Genomic DNA, 8,316 nt, shown 5'->3' with positions numbered 1-8,316 from the left:
GCATAAGGGTTCACGAGCTCGAAGATCGCTGGCTGACCAATGCATAATGCTCTTATAGGGATAGGTATGAGAATTTGAGGATTGTATTGTACACCTTGCATGAGGGGCATCGTCATTTTGGTAGGAGAATTTGTTGTGTGGGTCCATGGGTTTGATGAGTACCAAATACAACATCCGAAGATTATCATTTTGAAATTGCAACAATTTTGTTAGTTAAGATTTAGTGTCTTTCAAAAAACTTTTTCTTTAGAGACGAATATAAGGTTATTCTTACAAAGACTACTTACAATAATGGAAGTGGATTGTTGCTTTTCTTTTAGTCCCCCTCTCCCTATCTCTTTGTGTCTCTCTCCCCCCCCAAACGTGCAGTCTTTTAAATTTATGTTCTAAAGTTTTTATGTTCATTCAATTCTCTGTGTACTTTCTGTTGTTGCACAAAGTTGATGTGATTTAGGTTGATGTCATAAAGCATCTAAAACTTTATTGCACATAATAAAACATTTAAGATATGGTTGTCACTACCTTGAATTGGATGCATAAAGAATACCGACACATGTTATCCCTTTTAAGAAAGGGGGAGGGGAGGTTACCCAAAATTGAATGATACTCCTTCTTGATCGCAGCAACGCGCGGGTCACATACTAGTAGCTTATTAAAGGGGCTAGACCAATTCTTCTTTTGCATCATTGTTTAATAAATGATTTTAGTATGGGGTTTCCACAAGAGACTGCTTCCGGGCCATTTCCAGGCTTTCCAGTCCAACCCCGAGTCACAGATTGGTATCACTAGATTGTCAAGTTCTTTCATCACTTTGTGGACAAGCAAGAACTCCAAGCTATTGAGTTGGTACTGGGCAATCATAAGGTCAATGGTTTTCCAACTCTTGTTGACTCTGTCCCAGAAGTGCTCAAGTTTGACCTACACAAATGTTAACACCCTCTCACAAGGGCTTAAAAGAAATAATTTTTAGAAAAGTTTATTATCATTACCTTTCCATGTGGCACTAATCGGCAAGCTTTATCCAATGGTTCAGAGATGCACCCAAAATCCAACCCTTTACTAAAGACTACTTATATAATCCAACAAAAGAAGATTTCAATCGTTCACATAAACAAGGTGAAGTATTCACAGGGACCTTCAAAAGACAAAAAGGTGACTATTGAGGGGTCATGAGACTTTAAAATTTTAAACAAGGTAAAGATTTACGGCGGCCTACAGAAGAGGAAGAGAGAGAGAGAGAGAGAGAGAGAGAGAGAGAGAGAGAGAGAGATACCTCGACTCCAACGAAATGAGAGTGGAAGGGCACTCCCATATGCACACATTAAAATCCAAACAAGTGAAAGGGTCACGATGGCTTTCAAAAATAATTAAAAAGTGATAAAATTGTTTAAATTGGTATCAGTGTTTGGGAAAGGATTGCATCAGCTTAGTCTTGAGCGGATTGAAAATTGAGACTAGCTAGTTGCAAACCATGGTAAATGAAAGAAAAACGGATAAAATATGTGAAAAAGTCGTCCAAACATTTTGCAAATCTAAAAAATTTTGCTAGTATTTTTGGTTTTTTTCTTTGCGAGGAGGAAACTCGATCAACAATCGCTTAATAAAAGAGACTTTCTTGAATGTTAACACTAATTAAAATCAAGCTATAAAATGCAAAAAATGTAAAGCCATGTGAAGTTGTGAAATGAAAGGTGAAATAAAAGAACTAATTAATATGTGTGTTAGAATTTATTAGAATTATGCAAGGTGAAGCTTCACTTTAGCATTCTAAAACAATAGAATGCAAAAAAAAAAACATATATGTGTGTGTGTAAAATTTACTAAAATTATGTAAGGTGAAACTTCACTTTAGCATTCTAAAACAATAGAATGCAAGAAAAGTAAAGATAGATGTGAAATGAAAGATAAGTCTCCATCATGCACTGAAAACTATAAAAGACCCCCTAACCAAGCCCAACACTAAGGGTTTCTTTTAGAAAGCCAAAAAGTTTGAGGGGGATCGGGGAGCACCACAGACAGAGAGTGAGAGAGAGAGAAGGAGACACACACTATGTGGGTGGGGAGACTCCAAAGAGTGAGCAACCCCCTATACACTTATGCTATGTATAAGGTATACAAGTCAGTGGGCGCCCAGACTCTGGGCGGTCGGGCAAGGCACAGACGCCTATACCCCAACAACCTCCCACTTAAAGGCGACTGTGCCTTTAAGCAAGGGAACCTAGTCTAAAGACTAAAAAAAGGTGAGAGAAAACCGCTCTCAACCGATGCCCACTGGCTGGCTGTGATCGTGTGCATCCGGCTCTACTGATAGACAAACATCTCGCTGCGGAAGCCACACAGAGCTAGCTCCAAGCTCTGCAAATAGTCTATAAGAGCTCATGCACTCTTGCAAGTATCGATCCAATACCTGCAAACCTCCCCTATGCTCTATGCCGAGATCAGTCATCGAACGACTGATCAACCCTGCTGCAAATGCTCCCACTGCAGCTGCTATGTCGGGCCTCGAGATCAGCATCTCGTACATAAGGACACCGAACGTTGATGCAACCCTGGCAACCTCTGCCACCTCCAACTCAGAACTCAACACATGGCAATCCTGTCCCCTATCATAGAGACCATGGCACTCTGACTAGGAGCTCTGGAGTGACTCCTCGTGCCCACCACATATCACATGTGTACCAAGTGTATCCATATGTCCTGAATCTGCATCAAGCTCTGGCATAAGCATATCAAGAAATGACTCCACAATAGTCGACATCTCAACATCCATGTGAGTCATCTCTGTCATCACCTCTGATGACTCATCCTGCTGTGACTCACTAGAGCTGTCCCGCTCTACCTGTGCATCTGTAGACGCAACCTGCACAACAAGGTCACTGCTCTGCACTCCATGCAAAGCATCCTGCAACCCACAAGCAAAAGAGACTCGCCTGCTCTCTCGCTCTCTACCTGGCTGCATGATCACAGAGACAACACCGTCTCTCGCGTGATCCACATGCAATGGGTAACCTGTACCACTCCTGACACCTCTCGCAATCACTATCGAACCCAAATGCATCACAAAATCTCGCTCTCGTAGCGAAATCTGACATCCACTATCCCGTAACTGTCTGACTGAGATCAAATCCCGTCTGAGATCTGGCACATAACGCACATGATGCAGGGTAAATCTCATACCACTGGGCAAGGACAAACATAGGTCTCCTGTACCCTCAATGTCATACATAGCACCATCAGCCATGTGCACACAACCAAGTCTCCCACTAGAAAACGTGCTAAACCACTCACGATGCGACGTGACATGGAAAGTAGCATCTGAATCTAGTAACCAATGTGAAGACAATGTGCAATCCGATATGCAATCCGTAGACATAAGATCGTCTGAAGACAAGCTAGATGTAAATGTGACATCGCCATCACAAGCATACTCAGTAACCACCGTACTGATCTCACTAGCATCTGTCATGCCCAAATCTGCATCACGCATCTGTTGCCTCCGTTGTCTCAAACGCCTGAAACATCGACGCCTAATGTGCCCTCTATGTCCACAATGCCAACATGTCACATGTCGGCGTGCTCGTGAATGTACATGTCTCACACGAGTCCGTGATGACTCAAATCTATCATACATATCATGTAATCTGCGCCAAAGTGCTCTCGAAGTAGTCTCATACATAACAAGAGCATATACAGATTCCACAAGGTGCAAAGAGAGCGTAGATAGTGCCATCTCCTCTAGCTCTTGCCACTGATCGTCAGACATGTTTGAAGGTCTACCTACATCACCACTCAATGGTCGATGAAACCCTCGCTGTGTCAATGCATCAAGCATACACTCTCTCCATGCCGCAAAGTCTGACCCATCAAACACGCGCATCTGTGAGAGGTCACAATCTGATCGATCACCTGTCTCTGTCATGAGCACAATGTAGCAAACTAGAAAGCAAAACCACCTCACCAAAAACACCTGGAAACTGTCTACCAATATGGCCAGAAACACAATGTAAAACCTGTGAGACACACTCCAAAATAGAGCTCCCGCAATGTCAATACAAGCCTCGCATGCTCTAGTATCACACTGCAATCTGTGAGCTAATCACCAGGTCCACACTGTGCGGTATCGATGCATACACACACACAAATCTCCCACCTGCAGAGAACACCGCACGCAAATGTTGAGTGCAACCCGCAATCTCTACCTAGATCGCATAAATGATGCGCATAAAACTCCTGGGAAAATTTCGCCAGAGTTCCGTCAGTAAAACGGCCACAAAACCAGTAACCAAACTGACTGCACGCTCAAAACCATGAGCAACCAAAGCGCATCAAACCGTACTCCAAATGCATGCACCAATCTCCACATTTTGCATACATCATTGCAAACACCTGCAAATCTAGTACACAAATATCTGCTCTACCTGTGACTGCCAAAAAACATGCTCGAGGCATACATTGCTGAGCTCAAAATGCAATCACTAGTCTCCCTGAGCATCAAACCACATAAGGCATACATCGTATCCTCCCACCTGTGAGGAAACTTGCAGCAAATATCACTCTCACATCTGAGAGCAAACCATGTGTGGAATCCTCGACACACAATAAACAACTACTGCTGTAGAAAATTCAGCGTTCAGAATTTTACAATTCTGATATGACGAGTGCGTCCGGAGCGTGCCAAAACCCCAAGGTAGACTCCTGGATCATATGTATCCGAGTCCGGGTGTGAAAGCTATGCCAAAAACAGTGTTTTTGGGATCCGAAAGTGCACAAATAAACTTGCTGCTGTACCTGCTGTAATTCAAAGCATAATTTCAGCAAATAGACATCACCATCGCGTCCGGAGCGTGCCAAAACCCTGACCTAAACTCCTGGATCATGTAGATCTGACTCTGTATGACGGAGCTACGCAAAAAACTGCGTTTTAGAGCCTGAAAATGGCAAAAACGAGCTGCACACAGTCTTGAACCTGCTCCTGCTCCACTCTGCGTGATGCAATGTCCTCTCAATGCAAGCTCCAACACAAGAGCTCTGCCACAACAGCATCCAAGCACTCGAATGTCAAGCTCTCCTCCGCCGAGCACTTCTCTAACGAGCTCCACTGAGCTCAAAAGCTCCTCTCACCAAGGAAGCCGCAACCGCCTCCTCGACCAAGCTTGACCACACCAAGCTCCTAAGCTCCAAAGACAATGCTCCTCAAGCTAAAATCGCTCTCCGTGTAACTCCGCGATCGAACTCCACCGTCGAGAGCGAGCGAGCTATCGCCTCGAAGCTCTCAAAGTCGTCGTGCTCTCCGCGGTCACCATAGCTCTGATACCAATTGAAGGGGGATCGGGGAGCACCACAGACAGAGAGTGAGAGAGAGAGAAGGAGACACACACTATGTGGGTGGGGAGACTCCAAAGAGTGAGCAACCCCCTATACACTTATGCTATGTATAAGGTATACAAGTCAGTGGGCGCCCAGACTCTGGGCGGCCGGGCAAGGCACAGACGCCTATACCCCAACAAAGTTCAAATGCCATATGGAGAACATCCAACAATTCAATTCAATGGTAAAGGAATTGCACCAAATAACTTCGATTTTTCTTATGTCCTTATGTATGAGTGTTCTATTAATTGATCTCATGAAATTATAAAGCATATAAAATATGAGTGAGAGTTTATGAATTGATCTAATTCTTCTCAGCTCTCCTCCCCTTCCAAAGTCGTATTAGAATGATTAATGCTTTTATGATCCCGTGTATTGCTTTCCTCAGCCCCGTGCTCAAGATGGCTAAGTGTAACTGGAAAGAATTCTTAAAACCAATGGAAAAGATTTCTTTGGAAAAACAACACAAAAATCTCATGGCCATGGTAGTGGGTCAGATGGGAGGTAGTTGCTTGCCGGGTAGACCAAGGAGGGCTCGGCATTCTTAACCCTGTATCCCATGTTGAGGCCCTTTGTGCCAAATTTATGGTCTCATTGGCTAAACAGGACCAACCTTGGGCTATCATGACCAAGGAAATGCTTGATGTAGTAAAACTGGGATCGAAAGGGGAAAAGTGGAAGGGGGTTGTGATGCACAACAAACTTCTCGCCTCGAAGTGGTCTTATCTTAGATCTGGTGGACTCTCAAGGGAACTGATGAGGAAGTGCAAAAGTGCAGCTGAGGTTTTGGAAGGGGGGGAAGCAACCAGATACTTTAAGAACTCCATTTTGCACTGGTCTCCTTGGCTCTCTCAAATATTGGGGCCGTCGCAAAGCTCCTATTGGATAGAAATAGCCAAGAATGTGAATAATAAGGGGCTCGTTCGACTATAGCAATTTTGGGATGGTAACAGACCCTGCTGAAAAACTGCTGACTCTTTAGGCATCCAATTTAAAATGAATGGCTTTGAGATCTTACTAGTCTACAGGGTGATGAAAGAGCTTGATAAGGTGGTGATGCCAATTTGTGAATCCAATTTTGAATGGGACGCTTGGAGATGGCCCGGGAGTAGCCTGTTTTGGAAACCACATTCTAAAGGAATTTACCATGCATTAATGCACGAGGCTAATTGGTGTAGCCTCCTCAACAAATTATGGAAGAGGCACTGGACGGAAAAACGGTGGGAGGGAGTCATGGAGAACATCTAGAAGCCAAGGTGGTCTCAGTATATGAAGATATTTCTGTGGAAAGTGATGTGGGGTGCTTTGCTGACGGACGTAAAGATACAAGAAAGAGGAATCGGGTCCAACCGTTGCTCAGGGTGCAAAAATGCTAGTGAAGACCTAGCCCACCTTTTCATGGGATGTCAAGCAATCAATGGCATGGCTGGGAAAATATGCAAGTGGATTCAAAGGACATTAAGTTCTTCAACACTGATCTGTTCTTTGTTAGTAACAGGTTGGGAAGTCCTGCTCGTCTTGTCTGCACTCAAATAATCAGGTACTACTTCTTTCACCATATTTGGCAAGCAAGGAACCGCCGCGTGTTTGAGGGGGGTCTGGCTGTGGCAAGCTTTTGTGAAATCACACAAGAGAGCAGAGTGACGATCCACATGATCGGAGGCAAACAAGCCTCAGAGGACTGGTCTAGAACAATACATGTCATGATGTCATCTTGTAAGAAGTAAAACCTAAGAGTAATTGCGGTTTCTTTGTCAAGCAAAAAACTTGTAACCCTTTGACACTCAAGGCTCGTTCTGAGCTCGAGGTTGGTGTATATTTTTGATGTTCTTAATACTATCCACTCACAATTGTGAGTTTTGGAAAAGAAAAAAAAAGGAATTGATCTAATTCTTGTATAAATATATGAATAAAACAAATTACACAATAAAATGATGCATGATATTAAATGAAAGAAATTCATAATATCTTTAGGATAGAAATGAATATTGAAAATGTCTAAGCCTAATCCCTAATAATAATACATGCACTAAAGTAACAAGGTGACATTTACATATCAAAACAAAAAGTTTTTAAAAAAATCTTAGTTGTGAAAAAATTCTAAAGCTAATCCCTAATAATAATACATGCACTAAAGTAATAAGGTAACATTTGTATATCCATAATCAAAAGTTGAAAAAAAAAATCTTAGTGATGAAAAAATTATTTCATTCAAAGACAATTTATAATTTTTGAATTAGAAAAAATTACAAGAAAAAAGTATGTTTGAAATAAAAAAGTTGACAAGAAAATCATTAGATCTTTAAATGAAGAGACCCATTTATAAACTAAACAAAGATTTAAAGAAAAAAAAAGTGAGCATTAAATAAAAAGACCATATTACAATAATGAAAAGAGACACCTACATTATTCAAAAAAAATATTAATCTTTATAAAACTTATAAACTAAACAAAGATTTAAAAAAGAAAAAAAATCAAGTGAGTATTAAATAAAGGGACCAAATTACAATGATGGAAAGACCCATTTATATTATAAACAAGGTGATGGATCACGGAGGCCTGCCAATCGAAGGATTTGTGGAGGTGATTTTAGGATGTAGGAGGAGGAGAGGATTGGAATGCGTTTTTGAAGTTTAGTGGGAGTAGTAAGTAAATAATGGAGTGGTCTGACGAGAACGAAAAGTTAGTGCCTGTTGTTATGTTAGTGAAGGAATTTGTAGTCCAAATGTGATCCAAAGTTGAATCATAGATTGTTGTGGTTTGGGTTATATGTTGTGTCATGTTGTGTGTGGAGAGAAGATTAGAAAGTGCAAGGTATTCAGGTGTTTGGTATTTAGCATTGATGTTGAAGTCACCGAGTAAAATGGTAAGGGTGTGTTGGAGGTGAGGTGTGAGTAGTGTGGTCAATGTTTGCAGGAGCAAAGGAAGTGGAGTTGAGGGTCTGTGGTA

Source organism: Adiantum capillus-veneris, chromosome 29 (genome assembly GCF_014529385.1).
Source record: "Adiantum capillus-veneris isolate H3 chromosome 29, ASM1452938v2, whole genome shotgun sequence".
Lineage (NCBI taxonomy): Eukaryota > Viridiplantae > Streptophyta > Polypodiopsida > Polypodiales > Pteridaceae > Adiantum > Adiantum capillus-veneris.
Note: the sequence above shows the minus strand (reverse complement) of the source record.